This window comes from Trachurus japonicus, chromosome 3, assembly GCF_045865225.1.
Source record: "Trachurus japonicus isolate A0001 chromosome 3, Traja_1.0".
Classification (NCBI taxonomy): domain Eukaryota; kingdom Metazoa; phylum Chordata; class Actinopteri; order Carangiformes; family Carangidae; genus Trachurus; species Trachurus japonicus.
This window is the reverse complement of record NC_140909.1, coordinates 10388739-10407397: the sequence shown is the minus strand read 5'-3', so window position 1 is coordinate 10407397 and position 18659 is coordinate 10388739. Positions and strand designations below refer to the sequence as shown.

General features: G+C 39.1%; 1 protein-coding gene across 5 annotated transcripts in view; it reads right to left on the bottom strand.

Moving 5' to 3' along the window:
* tead1b (TEA domain family member 1b) overlaps positions 1 to 13493 on the bottom strand; it is a 45517-nt gene extending 32024 nt beyond the window's left edge. For 2 of the 5 annotated variants that reach the window (XM_085760792.1, XM_085760809.1), the window contains exons 1-2: positions 13253 to 13441; positions 12568 to 12712 (exon numbers count right to left, since the gene is read on the bottom strand). The gene's annotated coding sequence lies outside the window, so the exon portion shown is untranslated. Of the gene's footprint in view, positions 1 to 12567; positions 12713 to 13252 lie in introns of all 5 variants that reach the window. The other 3 variants (XM_085760800.1, XM_085760827.1, XM_085760819.1) reach the window with 2 other exon arrangements.
* Between the last annotated feature and the right edge of the window lie 5166 nt (positions 13494 to 18659).

Below are 18659 nucleotides of genomic sequence, written 5' to 3'. Positions count from 1 at the left end.
TTAACAGACTACAGCTCAATCTGAGAACCAGTGCCCTTTTGTGTGGCTTACCAAGCTGCTGGAGAAAGTCTCATGTCACCAGCAGCTTTTGACAAGACCAACGAGCTCGATGAATCTGCAGCTAATAAACTTGGGGGGCCTGTATCATTATGTGGCGACTGACTGCATCAGAAGCAGAGTGCGTAGCATGTCCAGTAACATAAACCAGCGGACTTTCTTGCATATTATGGGCAATGACTCTTGCACAATACAACTTCATGAATGTACAGATGAGACTAATCATGGCATTTTATTGGGTACCAGTGAAGCATGCATGTGGTAAAATGAGATTCAGCAATATTGCAGTTAATATACGCTGTGTGGCCTTCATGAATGGAAATCATTCTGCAGAGTGGGATTAGCAGCCACGGAGTTCAACAGACACAACCAGCAGACACACAGATGGTTTCCTTTATGGTGGTACACACTGCATAGGTGAGCTTTATTTACAAAACGGTGCTACCATCATGCTACTACAAAGAATAAAAAAGAATATAATAGTTCATTCTCAGAACTTTCCAGTCCCTGAACTGTTTCGCCTTTTTTTATTTTTTTTATAAATGCAGATCAAGTGTTGCAGCAAAGCAAACACGGCTCAAGCCAAATAAGATAACATGCTTCAATCATGCCTAAATAAACAAGACAGGCATTTAATGCTCATGTCATGATATAGTAAATGTTTCACAGAACTTCTTCAGCAGACACATTCCCAATGAAGAACAGGTCTCATCTGACCAACAGGTGGGGAGGAAACACTGTGACAGGTTGTGTAAACCAGACTTCTTTTAGTTCATAGCTGCATTTTTTTTGCATTTCTGGTTAAAATGATTGATTTTTGTATTTTCCTTTACATTTCCTGAATGTGTCTACAGCTCTGGAGTACAGATGACTGAGTAAACAAGGTTTTCAATGAAACTACCAATAAGTGTTTTGGGGTTTTTTCCCCCCATTTTTTAAAATAAATTAGACAAACTAACTAATCCCTTTTAATCAATTTAAATCTCTTTTGATTGGTTTACTTTATGGTATGGGGCATACCAATCTTTCTTGAATATGCATTTTTGCCTACACAGTTTTTATACATGTCTTTGTTATGCGTCCTGTAATATATGTAAATGGTGGTATATGTAATGTAATCAGAGCGCCCTTGTAAAACAGAGCTCTCTGTAAATGGCCTTCCCCTGTAACAAAAATAATAACGATAACAACAAGGACGATAATAACAGTAACTGCTCCTACATTGGGAGACCTGTGAAGTGTGTATATTGGGCAGTGAGACATGTCGAATGTTTCTGTGAGTGTGAACACAACAACAACACTGAGGCTGATCATATCTAGTGAACACACAGGTGGAGGATTCCAGCTGTTGCTGCTCTGTTGATGTGCTGCCGTCATGGCAAAGGCAACCTACAGTATAAACTATACTTATATAGTCTACTGCACAAACTGTAAGGTGTGAGGTGACGCTACCACCCTCCTGGTGTGAAATGATGTAACACTGCCCTGACTGAGTTTTGTTTCCAGTCGCTCTAACTCGGAATAACATGACGAGTCGAGTGTGTTTGATTTTTTTCACCTCAGAACCAAACAAAGACTTCGCTTTCAATATAAAGTAACCTCCGAATATCTATCAACTATCAAACAGCTACTGTCTTTAACCCTTAACTCAATGTTTCAAATACCGTTTTACTTCCTTTACAGGAAAATCACAGAGGTTTTTTTTTCTCTCCTGTCTTAATCTCTCCACTCTTTCCAGACAACTGCTTCCTCCCTGAGCAAGATCCTATTCAAGCAGCACAAGCTGTCAGGAAGTGGGAATAGTAGCATATGTTTCTTCCAGCATGTCAGTTCATGAGGGGGAAAGGGGGGGATGGGAGCAAGCTGTTGGGGGAAAAAAACACTCCCAGAGAGCAGAGAGAGCTTTTACTGAATTCCGTTTTTGTGTGCTGACTGCTGACACTGCAGAACTAACTCACAAACTGATGAGGGAGGGGAAAAAATTCCCATTTCAACCACTAAAAGGCTGGGACTCTTTCTAGATCCTCTGCTCCTCTCATCCCGACCATATGATGAACTGTGCTGGTAATCAATTCCACCTTTCATTTTCACTGCAAGAAGAGCTTCTGAGGAAAAATAAGTTATTTCTGTCCCCATCAGGTCCAAACACTGGATTACAAAGTTTGTAAAAGCTTAAAAGGCAAAAATGCAAAAGTCGATTTTGTTCATTAAACCTAAAGTTTAGCTTTTTTTATGATTCCCCCCCTTATAACCTTTTTTTGTCAATCCTTCCTTCATAAAACTATGAATTCCTAATTTTCTTTTTATGAGCATTGGCTCCGTTTAATTGTCATGCTGTGTTAAAGTTGATGAAGTGATATGTTTAAGTAGTCCTTGGTGACTTTGTGGATCTGTCCATCAAAGCAGATTGATTCTTACACACCAACATTTCCCTCCTCTGCCAGCGCTCAACACCTCACCAGGAAATTATTACTGTTACAGTAGCGTGCAATGAATTACGTTATATAAACTTCAACTTGTCTCACTGTTCTGTCTGAGAATAACTCAAGACGTGTACGAACTCCATCAATTATTGCTGCCGAAAAGTGTTGCTTCCAAAAAAAGAAAGAAACGCGATGGCTGTTGGAGTAGCTGGGTCACTGAGTATGCCACTACTGCAATCACTCTTCATCACATGGACATCAATACAGATGTTACTTGGTAAACAATGGTTCTCCAGGGGGCTTTTCTACAGTTTGAGATCAACTGTGTCGCCGGGATCATTATCTAAGGAAAACTGAAACAAGCCGTCCAATACAAATAACACAACAAATCAGACGTCACCAGATGAACTCACTTTCAACTTTCATGCCACTCTTTGAAGAATTCACCGCTCTGAGGACGTTTTGTTTTGCACCGCCACATAATTTCTTAATCTGTAAAAAACAATCTGCGTCATCATGGTTCAGGTATAGTCGTTCATATTCTCCCTGATGTGCATCAATGCAAGGCAAAGCAACACTCAAAAAACACCGAAGCGATTCAACCCTGGATACAATTTCACGTGTCACTCACAAGGTAAGTTATACCAGTTATACCTAAAAGCCACACAAAGCTTTCAACAACTCGTTCCTTAATGTTTCTCAAGGGTCCTCACACAGGTTTCCTGCAACTTCAAAATGTTTTTTTCTGAACACTTTTCTGTTTCTTTGTCATGAGTAATGTTTTCTGTAAATTTCTTGTGAATGAAACAAATTTTCTGCTGCAGTCTTGCAGTCCTACCCTCCTACACTATCTGGATTCTTTCACGAATGCATTTTTCAAACAATTTGACAAAGTGTAAGTGATGGTGACACTCTGAACTGAAACACTTACTTCTACTTAAGCGGCACATAGCAGATGTTTGGAGAAGGTGCAGATTTATATGGACATGAATAAAACATGGATGCAGACTAATGCAATTAATGCAATTTATAAATAATTTATTGAAGGATTGCACCATTACGGTCAACAAAGATATAAATTATTAGCAACTGTATGGGTTTCTACAAAAGGTTATGTAAAGCTACAATTGCTCCTGCTTCATATCATTTGACAACTAATGAAGTTAATGTCTTTACCCACAGTGTATCACTCAGCATCATAAGCTAAAGACTTGTTCTTACTGTCATTAAATACATCTCTCACCAATAAAAACTAGTACACAATATACACACTGTAACTGTAGATCTATTCTGTACAGCAGAGAAAAACATCTTATTGTTTGGGCGACTGATAAAAGAATCCGAGCCATTCTTGCTCATTCAACTCTTGCTCCTTGATGCTACACTCACAAAAACATAAACCATTACCAACATATAATGTGGGATGTGGTGGAATACTAAAGAAAGAAATGTGTGTTGTTGTGCACCGAAGAAGTAAAAGGGTGTGGGGTGAGGTTATTCATGTGTCCACAAAAGATGCTACTGCATACTTCTTTAAATACCAGTATGAGTAAACAAAGCCTCAGCCACTATTAACACTGTTATCTCTGTCTTATCTTGTCACCTGGAGATGGGGTTTGTTGACTCGGCCTCAGTGCTGAAACAATGCAGAATAAAGTCATCTTGTCCTAATAGATCGGTTTCTAAGAATCCCTTGGCATCAATTGGATGCTTTTGCAATGTGCAACATGTGAATAACCTAGCAGCATCGTCATTGAAGACAGTCTCTTAGTGCCTTAGACTCTGCGGACTAATGTCTGTCTGTCAAAAGAAGGTATGAATGTCACCCATAGAAACACTTGTGGCTTACAGATAATTGCATACTTCTGTCTTTGCAGGGTGTGCACCATAGAAATGGTCTTATTTGTGAGATGCGGGGTGAAGATGGCCCCGCAATGCAATAAGTGAATGTGGTAGCTAAGCAGAGTAGTAGCTGTGACATGGCATTATGGGAAATTACACTTACTGTGAGATTACATAAACCACTCACCAAGCTGGAATCCAGCTCCTTAAATTAAGAGAACCCATTTCACCCATCAGACAGAGCAAGGTAATGAAATAGCAGATGAGAGGTCTCAAATGTAATTTTCCATGTGGAGTTCTTTTGTGCCGTTATCTCAGAGGGTGCAATAATGATTCTGTGAATGACTTTTGTGCACCCCATAATGGCCCATAGTAGTTAAGGCCACAGTGTGTAAAACTATAATTACCATGTGATTTCAAAACTCAACATTTTCAGCATGTTATAAAGACATAACCTGGCCTTTGCATAATTATAACGGCAATGTCAAAAGTATTCCATTTTGAGCAACGCGTAACCGACTATGAATGAACGTTTACAATGACAGATGTTTCTGAAATTCCTTTTAGTTTCTGTCATTAAAACAAATTAATTACTTTAGGAAAAGTGTGTTTATGGAATGAAGTCTTTGGCAGTAGGTATTTAAGGACCTCAAACCTTGGAACAGAAGAAAAAATCAAATGAAATTGACCTAAAAACCTATGGGGATAGTCTTCTGAGTCTATTTAGAAAGCTTTAGTACTCAAGGTAAAGTTGAGGCATGCAGCTACTGTTTAAAATAAATGAAAATCAACAAAATAGGTGAATCATTGAACACGAACCCCAACATTTAATTAAAAAGAAAAAAAGATCCTCAAAGCACATATTTAACCTCTCTAGATTTCATTTAAGAAAAGAAAATGGGGCTGGTAGCAGGGGAAAAATTAAATTAACACATTCATGTCTCATGTCACTTAACTATGCAAGAATTTCTGGTCAAAACGATTGATTTTTGTATTTTCCTTTACGTTTCCTGAATGCAGCTACAGCTCTGGAGTACAGATGAATGAGTAAACAAGGTTTTCAATACCAATTTCCGTGGGTCCGCTGGAGAGGCTAGAAAGCTTACTTATGCTGCTTCTTTTATTGGCAGTGGCCTAGTGTTTATTTCATGCCTCTTTGAACCGGCATGCTTAGGTGCCATGAATCTGTCTGATATCATCCCACTCAAATCCGAGGCCTGAATCCCACCACCCAGCAACCATCAGGCCACCGTGGGATCAATCTTTGTTTGCCAGAGAATGGGATTGATTTACAGGTTCTGTCAAAGCAGCCCCTTTCTACCTGCCTCTGACTGAGAAACAGGTAGCAACAACATGACCTGGACAACATCAGATATGTCGGCAGCTGAGAAAAGAGGAATAGCTAAAGGTCTTCTACTCCCAACAACAGAGGGAAAATTGACTGTAATATCAGAGACAAAAATCTCTCCTTCTGAGGATACATCACTGTCCTGCCAGTAATACCAAAATATATATATATATATAAAAAAAATACAATTTATCATTCAAACATGAAATGTAATGAAAGCTCAGAGGATATTTGCCTATCAAAAATTTGCAGTGCATTCCAGACAGCATACGCCCATGTCACAGCGGTGAGGAGTGCGAGCGGAACACATAAAGCTCAGGAAATTAAAGCTGTAAATAAAGGTCCGTCAGATAAAGGATCTCCTGACAGTTATGAGAGCAGAGCAGGCCGAGGGCTGGCCACTGGCTCAATCAGGACGCGTGCGGATGGGCATGAAAAAACAAATCACAGTGATGAGCATGAAGGCCACCATTTGCATTTGGCTCTGCCAATTCACACTGACTTCCATCTCCTTTCTTCTGCTTTTCTGGCCATCATTTATCCACCCCATATACTTTTTTTTCTCCCTCTTCCTTGTCTCATCTCATTATTCTTTTCTCCTCCTTTCTTTTTTTCCCCTGGCAACTCCTTCATATCACACTGGACTCATCTGCCATAAAGCAGCCTCCTAAGGGTTGCTGTGCAGCCAGGTGAAATTAACAAAATCAAATGTGTTTTTTTTTCCTCCCCTACTAACTAATTATGTATAATGTGTAATTTTATTTTGGTGATGACTGTGGCTGCATTAAGAATATATTTACGCTCAAATATTTTTGAGACATCTGTTGATGTACCTTACAGACTTGCTGCTGAAAACGAGAAACCATGTCACAGCATAAATCTTCCTAAAAAGACTATTTGATTTTTTTTTTTACAATGTAAATATTTAAGGAAAGGTATGAAAATTCCCAGTGTGTTTCAGTCCAATACTTTTTGACCAAAACAAAAGAAATACCAACACTATACAACACCGAACTACTAGCATAAACACAAAAACAGAAGCCTACCTACAACTAACTTTAAATCTTTCGTTTAATGTAGCAACAGGGGAAAAAATGACATATTTGACCAAATTCTGTTTTTTCTTCTAGGTCAACGTGGTACGAAGAGGCAGACTCTCCATATGGGAGCAGGGGGCACAAATATGAGGATACAGTACAAAGCTCCTACAACAGTGACAGAAATGTGACAATACATTTTCTATTTTTGACTTCATGTAGTTCATCCACGAAAAAAAATCAATTTTTAGATTAGTGCACTGACCAAACAAACAGTAAACTTGTCTTTACTTGTATAGCTTACTGTAATTGGAATTTTTTGGGCATTGGATGGGTAATGAGAAATCCAAGGCTGATGTTTTTTGTAAGACACTGAGGAGTCAGTTATTAAGTTAGACGCTATACTAAGTCTATACAAAGAAGAGGATGTCCAGTCGCCCACACAGAACATGGCTCTCCAAATCACTATGAATTGTATATAACAGCAAACGTAGAAGTATTTGTGTGCTCTGTTTTGGTGAAAATACACCAAAAAAATGGATTAACAAATACTTGCTTTTGGTCTTATCATGCTTTTTGGACATATAGAACTGAAACAGATCGTTGTTTAACAGAAAATCCATAGATATCTGCTCCTTTCCATACACTTCTGTGATTTGTGCAGTTAATATGTTAGAGATCAGGACAAAACAAGATGAGATGACAACAAATGGACGCACGAAGGTAATCAGTAGATTATTTAAAAATAATCATTAGCTGCGAACGTAACGACATACCATCTAAAAATGAGAAAATAAAATATGTTGGTGGACTTATAAACCAACATGTTTATTATTTGGGTTATTTGGGTCTATTGAACAGACTTTACAGGAAAAAAGTTTACGTGAGTGGAACGGACAGTGGTGATGATGATGCCTACAGTTCAGTTCAGTTCAGTAGCATATACGCAAAGTTTTGATTCATAAAAGGAGGAAGTCAAACAAATTTACATGAACCAAAGGCTCTGATACTGATACTACACCATCATCCACCTACAGTGGCAGAAAATATCCCCATGTTCATACTGTTCATAGGCAATTTAAGTATAAATAATTACATCATTATCAAATAAATACACTTGGAAGCAAAATTCATTTATAAAAACAACTTTTTGTATTCAAATAAGTGAAATCATTTTGCTAGTAAATGCCTCCTCCTTTCCCTTTATAACGGAAAACACATAATTTGATAAAAATTTTCATTACGCCTCTAAAGTTCTTTATGCGCTCTTAAAATTTTTCAACTTAGAAGCACATGAGGGGGAAAAAAGTGAAAAAAGTGAGCGTGGAGCCCAGTGGACAATGCAGCTCTCCACTGCTCTGTCCCGGCTCGGATTCCAAACTAATTTACTGGGCACAGCCTGCATGTTAATGTTGGGAGCTTACCCTCCAGTCTATCTGTGCCTCCACTGAATCCAGGGCACCTTCAGGGCAGAGAGAGCCTGCCTGATCTGTGTCGGCCATGATAACAACACAACATTGATGAAAGGTCTTGTGGGAATTTATTACAAGCAACGACTGGAGAATACGGTGCCAGCGAGACTGAATAACCCACATTTGAATACAGGCCGCAAATTATACACAGTAAATGAAGTGACTGTGTTCCTTTGTTTCTTTTCACTAGTGGGAAGCTGAACACCACCACCGCTACTATGGCCACCAGAGACAGGAAGTTGTTGAAGCCGAGATTTCCTGCTTTCATTGTGGTTAAGAACTCAAAATGTTTATAGTGGTTTCAGAAACTGACTCATCTAATGATTCATGGAGTACATATTGCTTTTCATCTGTGAGTGATCATGAGGCAGCTCATTTATTTTGTCTTTTTATTCAAACAAAAACTTGGAAAAAAAATTACCATGTCCCAGCATCTAAATTACTTCTACGGCACTGCATGTCCATAATACAGTAAGTGGTTAAGACATTATGTAGTCTTAATGCCTTCTTTCCAGTGCAAATGACTGAGATTGCCATATGGTAAACATTATGAGACTGTAATATTAAAGTGGTACGACTTCAAAGGATATGAAACGCTCAAAGTCATTTGATGCTTTCTGTAAACCTAGAAGGGCTCAAACATGACTTGCTCCTTTTGAATGAACAGGCAAAGTCTGTTACTACTCAAGTGAAATGGGACTAGACTTAAACACAGACTGTCTTCCATAACTATACACAGTGAGGAGGAAAGAAAAAAAAAGAAACTGTGTTGCACCACTAAAGGTGGTTGACAAGGCCAAAGTGCATTCGGTAGCTGGCAGTCATTTTATGGCTGCAGTACTGAAGCAGATTTACTTAGATGACGTCAGTGGCTTTGAGCCAGCTTTTCCTTTTTGGTGGCACTCTCCGCTGGCCTCAGTGGGCCCAGCTCAAACTGCTGAGCTGCAGTGCATACTCTAAAATTCCCTTTCTAGACCAGGGTTTACCTCAGGGCACACACAGTCTGGAAGCCTGCAGGAGTGTCCTCTTTTTTAAAGCGTGCTTTGACCATGGAGATCACTGATGTTTTGATGTGATTCTACCCCTGCCACACATCACATCTAATTACACAATTAATGACTCTGTGATCAGACTCAATTACACATCAGAGATTTTTTTTTTCTAGCCTGGAAATTTTCATAACAAAAAATTGTATCATGTATTATCATTTCAATTAAAAATCTGGGACACATAATGTGTTCACATTCCCATGAGGAATTCATCAGACCTGTTACACATACATGCGTGTTTTCAGTCACTCACTCACAGCTTAAAGCCTGTTTGTCGAACACAAAACGTCTGTCTCACACATGTATGATGTGGAATAATTCCCAAGAACTGTGGAAACTGCGACACTATGAAAGCTTTACACTGTTGACAGTAACAAATATCATCCGAACCATGAAAGTATCTTGGCAAGGACCTAACATCTAATCTAAGTGGTAACAAAGCTGTAACCCACAAACCATAAACCAAGACGTAAACAGACATTTTTTTCCTTTTAAATCTCCTCTGTTGTGCACACAAACACTAGTAAACACAAAATGACAGCTTACAGTGCAGTTTACCCAATAGATATTACCTTTAATCCAAACTGGAAACGATTTTAGTTGTTAAGTCTTTTGTATAACGTCTATATATTTATATATAGACTAAACATGAGGCCCAAATCTATGATTAGAGTTAATGGCAGCTCTTTTTTAATCACAACTCATGTAAAATAAAACTGGTTGGACTGAAAAGCTATTTCAAATGAGATTCAATCCTGACAAAAAACACATTGCTGCTCCATAGTACCTGTTGCATGGAGTACATGACACACAGGTGGATCCTGCTGGGAACAGAGTTTGTGCTATTCATTTATCAGCCAGGAATAATTAGGGGTCGATCTGAGATTTAAGATGATGGTGACAATATGGAGTTGTAAGAGAGGTAGTTTTTATTTCCTCTTTGGTTACGAGAAAATAAATAAGCATATTCTTATCAGTCCAGTGTGTAGTTATGAGGCCCAGACAGATATGGGTCACAGGGTTTATCTGTGTACTATACTAAATGATATAGCTAGAAATTATGTCCCCAGATGCCAAAAGTACACACAGTGTTGGAAAGACAGTTTCAAAATCAGTGTCACTGCACAGACACACATGAAGAAGACCGATGCGTGTCTTATACACATAATGCTGGCCTCACAAACCCCCGTCCCTGGCAAGAGAGAGTTAATCTCTACTTTGTAAAAAGCAAAAGGCAAGAATTGATTTCTATGTTTTCTCATCAAGCTCAAAACGCACAAATATATTTGACAGATGTTTGGCCAAAATATGATGCTCTGAAAGTCAACGGCCCTTAAACGATATTTGGTGGACGGCCAAAGAGAGGAAACAGTCTCACTTTACTCCATGAGCTAACACAGTCAAGTCAGTGTGCTTCAGAAAGAATATTATTCTTCTATCAACATTTCACAACAGACTGACGACACTGTGCGGTCCTGCGCTCAGACCTCAACAAGGAAACATAAAGGGGCAACATCTGAATGAGGAATGCATTAAAGCGCATTAAAACACACCACCTGTGTAGCCTCGAAAGCTGTGTGTCGATAACAGAGCAACCCACTGCCATTCACATATCTATCGGCATCTGCTTAAATGTCACACAACATAATTTTAACAATCATTTTAGGAGACTGTTTTTTTTTAACACATTCTTTAGACTAATTACACTATACAGAAAAAGACACTCTTTGTCAACATAGCTGTGAACATGTCTATGTAGGCTAGTTAATACCTAATGTGATGAGTTATGCTCCATTGAAAAGCAGCGGACGTTTAGAAACTCTTCGTTTCAGAAGTAAAGTCTAATTCGGTCAAACAAAGACAACATCCTATTCTTGCACAAATGTTATGCAGGCTTTCATCCAACAGGTCCACTGGTTGCATAAGCTGAAAACAAAGCATCTATTTCTACTCCTGCTCTTTTCTTTTTTTTCTTCCAGGCAAGCAGATTTACACTGTGACATGTCTGGGGTTACGCCTGACTGCATCCAAACTGTATCCCGGAAATGACAAAAGACCTATTACTTAAATTAAATGGAATTAAATCTTTATTTTCTACAAACCTACTGGAAGAAATGCGGAAAATGCATATTTGATATAATGAAAACTGCAAAAACATAAGGGATGGTGGCTGTGGGTGCTGCAGACAAAAAAAAACTTCTAATAGTAGTAGTGACAGAAAGTGGATTTTGTTCAAGAACCTCCTTAAAGCTTGTATTGATCTGTCTCTCACCCCATTGCTCAGCTGTGTCAGTTCCTGCTAAGCTAACAATAACAATAGTCATAATAATACATAACAGCAATTTTCACAAAATTCATATTCTAAAAGGAGGCAATTAGTTACTTTCCTCAAGCCGGCGATGACAGCTGACAGAGATACTGAACTGGAGAGCCAAAACATAACAAACGAGGCGACGTTAAGGTGCATTTTACAACCCTTAGCTAAATTAACGAAGTATATAAACAAAGTAGACTTTGATTGAATCACAGCCGCATATCTGAGCTGTGTAAACTGTGGCCTGATGACCTGACTGGGCTGTTTGTTCAAAGCAAACTAAATCTGACAACTTGATGCAGCAAATATTCAGTTAAGTGTCAAGAAAAGGGGAGGGGGGTCGGTGGTGGTGGTGGAGCAGAGAGTTACCAAAGTCTGGCACAAAGAGGGAAAAATCTTTCCCTCTTTGGTCCAGTGCAGTGCTTACAGTAGCTTACACCCACGTTTAGTTTAAGATGACTTTAAAAAACAGTAGCTATAATGAAAGCTTTTGGCCTTTTCTCACATTTCTCACTTTGCATCTAGGCTATGAGGGTGGAAACTACTGTAAGGAGTAAAAACTTTGTGACACACACACACATACACACACACTGCTGGCCTACACTTAGGGGACCTCAGTTTTTAGCTGAGCAGGCATTTCCCAAAGTGGAGGGAGGAAAAGGAAAACAATGAAGGAAACCCCACGTAAAAGCTCAACAAACCCTCCACATTTACCGGAATACTCTGCTTTATATCACTGGAGATATCCCCGTGAGTGACACTAGACTGTACAAAAATGGAAATTAGTATAGTTTGTTTGTCAGACTAGTAGTTTTTGTTACACTTCTGACACTCAGGGAGGGGCAGAGAGGAGCTTTTAATCCAGCCCGCAATACGAAACAATAAAAAAAAGGAGTTTGGTCTCTAACCTTTTCCTCCGGTTCAGTTCAGTCGGTGTCGTTAGAGTTACAGTAGCAACATGGAGACCGGTGAGATAAGTAAGAAATAAAGACATGTTTGGGAGAGAAACAAAAGAAATGACTTACACAAAACTTCGCTGTCGATTTTTTTTAAAAGCACCGTCAAACGTGTTGAAGCAACAAGTCTCCCTCTCTCTCTCTCTCCGGCGTTTTCTTCGAGGTGGTCCGAAAATGCTCCGGTGAAATCTCCAACAAGTCCCGGCTGAGCCAACTACAGAGAGGAAAACAGCAACGTTTTCAGCCGTCATCTTGTCCAAAAAAAAAAATGTTAACCGTGCCAGTGTGTGTGTGTTCTTTTTTTTTTTTTTTTTTTTAGTTCATCCTGATCCTGAATCCCACCGGGAGTTTCTGAGGAAAGGATCTGGCCACTGGGCAAAACGACACCTGGGGGCTTTTTATAGGGGCGTACGATCGGGCTTCTTTTCAAAAAAATGTGAAAAATGTCAAAGATTTTTCCGCTGCTATGTCAAAGCCACGGGCTGCACAACAACAGTGAGTGTTCAAAGTGAGCATCCTGTTGCAACAGCGACCAGAATCGGCCATCTATCTCAGCGATGGAAAAAACAAGACGACCTAAACGTTACTTCACGCCATGGGAATGAATAGTAAACACCTAAATGTAGCCAACATTTTAATAAATTGCACAGCATTTCCAAAATAAAATATAAAAAAAAAACACGCAAACTATAAGCCCCCACGAACAGAAGTCTTACAACCAGTTTGAATACCTGCAACTACCAGTGAAACTTACCTCGTTATTGATATCTCATATAAAAAATGTCGCTTTCTTTTGGTAATGTGATGTTACTGGGTTTTTTTTTTTAATACTATGTCAAGTTATTCTGGTGTTTCTGAGCCAGCCGGGAAAAAGGTGTAGGTGAATCGCTTCGCGCACTGACAGAGATGCGAAGAATGCTCGGAATGAGAAGAGGAATGAAATGAACGCAAAGAGCGAGTTTGCGCCGGGGCGGAGCGAGAGGTGGCGTCATCCCCGAGCCCCAGCAGCCAGCCCTGGGCAGCAGGCGGCAGGCAGCGGCGGGGACTGGGAGGGCGCAGTAAACATCCCGGGAAGTGACGCCTTCAGGGCCACGACAAAACTCAGAATTTACAACTCCAGAGCTGCGAAGACCTCATGCAAAAGGGTAACTAGCTATCGATCAAAACACACTTGAACAAAGTCCACCTCAGATAAACTCATGTATGGTTGATGGGCCCTATACTGACCTAATTCCTCTGAATGAAGTAGTAGGGAATATGCTAAATGCTACATGAACACTGCATAGTGTTTGAAATGTTACAACAATGAGACCCAGAAAATGCAACAAAGAGACGGAAAAAAATGTGATGACAGGCCACAAAATGTGCACAAAGTATCACAAAACAACAACACAGAGATTCAACATTTACTTCAAGGAAACAAACAAACAAACAAACAAACAAAATCACCACAAGGAGTCACAAACAAGCTAAAAGAAAAAAAACAAAGTGATGACAAAGAGACACAAAATACCCACAGAGACCTAAAAAAAAAAAATCCAAAATGAGACACAAAGTGACTCCAAAGAAACACAAAATGACTAATGACACAAGTGTTGTTCCAGTCTTATTAGTAGGAGGCTTTCAGATAAGTGTTTTCTTATTCAATAGAAAATGTTTTATGCATGTTTTTTAAATAACCATGTTAACAAATTGTGCAGAACACATAAATAGCACATGTATGACAAATTAAATGAATTGTGGCATTGGGCTCATTGGTCATTCATTTCATAATAGCTCTATTATTCCATGACATTTTGCTTAAAATTGTACTTTCTAGGCTATCACAGCAGATACCACCTGTTTTGTTTTTTTGCTTTTTGTTTAAAAAGAAAAGAAAAAACATTACTTTGAACATTATCTTGAGATATCCTACAAACTACTAAATATAAATCAGTTTCTCACAAGACAGATATAGTGAGTGGAAAGGTTAACACAATGCTGCCATTCAAACATTGATAGCCTATTTCAAGACACCATTACTTACATTTTTACTTAAATTGTGTAAATTTAACTTGGATATAATGAACTGAGATTATTTGATTTCCAACCTTATTTTTCACTTGAATGTTGTGAAAAAACAGTCTATGATACAGAAAATTTGAAAAGGCTACTCTGGTAGTAGCCTAAAAGAGAACAGTGCTATGCAGCTGGATTGTGCTGCATTACATCCGTGTTTGGTGTTTAAATCCCTTTATTATCCTATAAAAATTGTCAAAATAAAAATAAATAAACAAACAGAGCAAACCAATGAAATATATCAAACAATGTGATTTGCTGTCATGGTTATATCTGTCATTTCCCCTCAAAACACGTGGCAACATCTTGACAACGTTCGTCATTGCTCAGCTCAGAGGTCCATTATTTCCTATGGCACTTAAAGGCAGCAGCTGACTTCACAGGACTGACCAAATTCAAACAGGGGAAAGGAGGGGGGTGCTGAAGGGACCGGGCAGGCCTTCCTGCAGATTGGGTGTATAGAAACTTAAGTTGTAATCACCAGCTGAAAAACAACTACGGCCTCCAGCTGGGTATCACAGTTTACATTCCTTTAAATCCAGTTTGGGTGTGTGTTTTCCACTTCTAAAGCCTATCTATATATCTGATCTACTCTCAGAGGCCTGTTCAAGTGACTCAACTTGCAGCCAGTGTTCACCTGCTATAAATATGACTGTCCCTTCAGTCATCAGCAGACCAGTGCTTTCCGAGAAGCATTGTCACAGCAGCAAAATGGGATCAGTGCAAAGTGGAAGTGTCAGAAGTGAAATTGTTATTCTACACAAAGAGGAGTTTTCTCTGCATCAGATCATGGCTAGACTAAAGGTCTCTAAGGGAGCAGTGCAGGGAACTCTACAGCGCTTTGTGAAAACTGGATCAGTGTTTTCTAAAGCACGATCAGACTGACAAAAAGTGACCACTCCACCAGGAGATCAATACAACAAGTTAGGTTCCCTGAGAGACAGAAAAGTAACTCCATCACAGATACAGAATTTGCTAAATACAGAATTAAGACTCAAAAAACAGCGAGGGGACTTTCTTAGAAAACAGACCACTTCAATCCACTTCTCAGGAGGGGGACACAAGGCCAAACGTTTGGAGGGAATATTTGCAGAGAGACTTGCACCGGATTGACTAAACATTGAGTAGCACTGCATCATTCTTCAGAGTCATGCTATACCCTCTGGTCTGCATCTTTGAAGAGAAGGAGTCACACTGCAGCAAGACAATGACCCCAAACACATGTCAAACCTTGAAAGCTGCTTGAAGATTCAAGACGTCCTGACTGTCAGGGATGTTTCTCCACAGTCCCTACGTAACATTTATTGCTGGCACTTGAAAACTATAAGAAAACAAAGCGCTAAAAAGATTGAAGATTGAAATTGCTATACTGGTATTATTAAATGTAATGAAAAATTCATAACGAATGCCTATCTTGACTAGAAGACTCACACTTTTGGGCCTATGTATTTGCATATAGATATACATCTAGATGTACAACAACAAAAAACGGTCATAACATAACAAACAAACACCCCCCCCTCAGGTAAAAATGCATTTCTGAAGCCAAACTCACTGTGTTATCAAAATGTATACTTTCAACACATTTTCATATAGGTAGAGTTTGCCAGATTTGCAAGTGCGAGTTCAAACAGTTATACAGAGAAAACCCAGAGACACAGCTGTGGTCCTGTCTGAGCAAGTCATCCATTAGAAGCCAGTGTTTTGACACCAATCCTTCAAAAGAAAGGGATCTATGAAGATGAACGACTGCCCCTCTGAGGGCATCCATCAACACCTTTAAACACTTGTCTGTGCACGTTTAGCTGAGCAAGAAACACAGGCAAGTGTATGATTTAAATCTGTATTATACAGGATCATGTGTGTTTTTATTCAATGGGCAGATGTTATCATATCTCTGAGCATATCCCTTCAATTTAAAAACAATATGAATCATCAAACTCTAGCTGAATCAGGGATGCCTTTACTGAGAAGTATTTGTTTTTTTTGTTTGTTTTTTTACAAAACTAAGATGTAACACTGTGAATTTCGCATCTTACAGCATTTTTTGTTAAACATGTGTCCGAACTGAAAGACTACGCTCTGAGAAGTCTTCTTCAGTCGGTGTCAGTGCACAAGGCAGAGACTGCGTTTTTGTAGGTTACTGAGCCAAATGATTACTGCTAAATTATAGATATATGAATTCCTGATGTCTTTATCTCTCTCCCTGCTCACCGTGCAGTTATTGTATTTCATCAGTCTTTCTCGCAGTTGGTGAGGTAGAAAAAGCCACGCACCAAAATGTTAATTCCAAAACAAATAGCTCACCCACCAAGCCAACCCTATGACGACGCTATTAAGTCCACAGACCTAAACAACCAGATCGGTCATTTGTCTCTACCTTGGATACGACCCGTTGGAATGTACCAGTGGCGTGCATATTGGCATATTTTGTTGTCATGGTAACATTAAGAAATACACTCCAACCTCCTCCAAGCATGGGCCAAGAATTGTGCAACAATAACTATGGGTTGTGCAAACCTGCTGCCCATTTTTTTATGGAGGGGGGGGGGGGGGGGCAGTCTCCTGTTGATGTCCTGTCACTCACCTTGTTATGCAACATATGCAACAGGATGTAACCACATGAGTGGTCTTGTCTCTGTGATAGGTGGCGAAAAATGTGTCAGCAGGGAAGAAATACATGTGAGACAGAGTGAGAGAGTCATATGTTCAAATGCATGATGGCCATGGTCATTTTATATAAGCCTAATAACAATAATATCAGCATATTTGATTGTTATTGTAAATATTTGAACTCTGGTTGTTATTTGGAATTCCTGGAAGTCTCCAGTACTTTTGTCTGAAGGAGTCTGACACTGAACTACAGTGGGATTTACCTCTGTTGGGTAATTCATGTTTTCTTTTTTGGCTCCTTTTTAGGTTATTAAGCACATTGTAAAAAAAAAAATCAGACAGATAACTCCACTGTGCCCCAGTTCACGGGTTGGATTTGAAGGATTTGTGGCCTAGTTAACCTTTATTCTTCTTAGAAACACTCGCTGGGATAAGGAAAGTGTTTCTATGCAAGAATACTAGCTGGTCTTTGATTTAATGGGTGGTCACTTGATTAAACAAATGAATTCAAGAATATGCAAAGTATAAGACCAAAACTGAAATACAAAAAGGTCTCAAGACTAAATTTTAACATGGGAACCCCCTTACAGACAGGACCTCGTTTTTCTGAAGGTATAATGAAAGAGGCCACTCGTACTTGAACTGGCTTTACATCTGAGAGAAACAGTCTGACCTAGAGCACCAGACTGAGCTTCAGGAGTCTGAGTCACAGTGGTTTGTCCTGATGAACGTGGAAAAATATGAAAGAGACTTAAAAGGTTATTGAGATAAATTCTTAATTAATCATTTTTTATATATATATATATATACTTGACACACATTGAGGAAGCAGTGGTAATCCAGCCATGAAAGGATTGACCTCAGGACCTGCCCATTCAGACAGAACTTGAAGGCCAAACTTTATTGAACATTGTTCAGATAGTCCTTTGAAACTTGAATTCAAAATATGTAATACCATGATAAAAAGAAAAAAAAAAACTTTAATGTAACCATTGTCTGACTTTGCTGCACTTAATCAATGAAGCTAATATGATGGTTAAAAGCAACAACTATGATATAATGCAGACATTGTGGTCGTTGTCATGGACTCCTGACGAAAGCAAAAGTGAAACATGGGCCATTCTTGCTCAGACTACTCCTGCAGTACTCTGACCTACAACTCTCCTGTATTACACTCACACTGCACAACATGCACTCCACCAAAAAATGAAAAAAAAGAACAAAAACAGCCTAATGGGACTGATACTGTCAAGGAAAAAAAGCCCTACATTTGCTCAGCACTAACAAACACTTCTGAACAACGGGCTGTCGTTTTTCAGGTCTTTCTGATTGCCTAATAGTATCCTTTTCTATAAATAACTAATCAGCATGAAGGGCCCAATACCACATCATGACATGATGATGCTTGCTCTATTAGTGACAGCCTACATAATGTGTCTCTTGATATTATTTTTCCACCCATAGTCAAAGTGGTTCACTGGGTTACATTC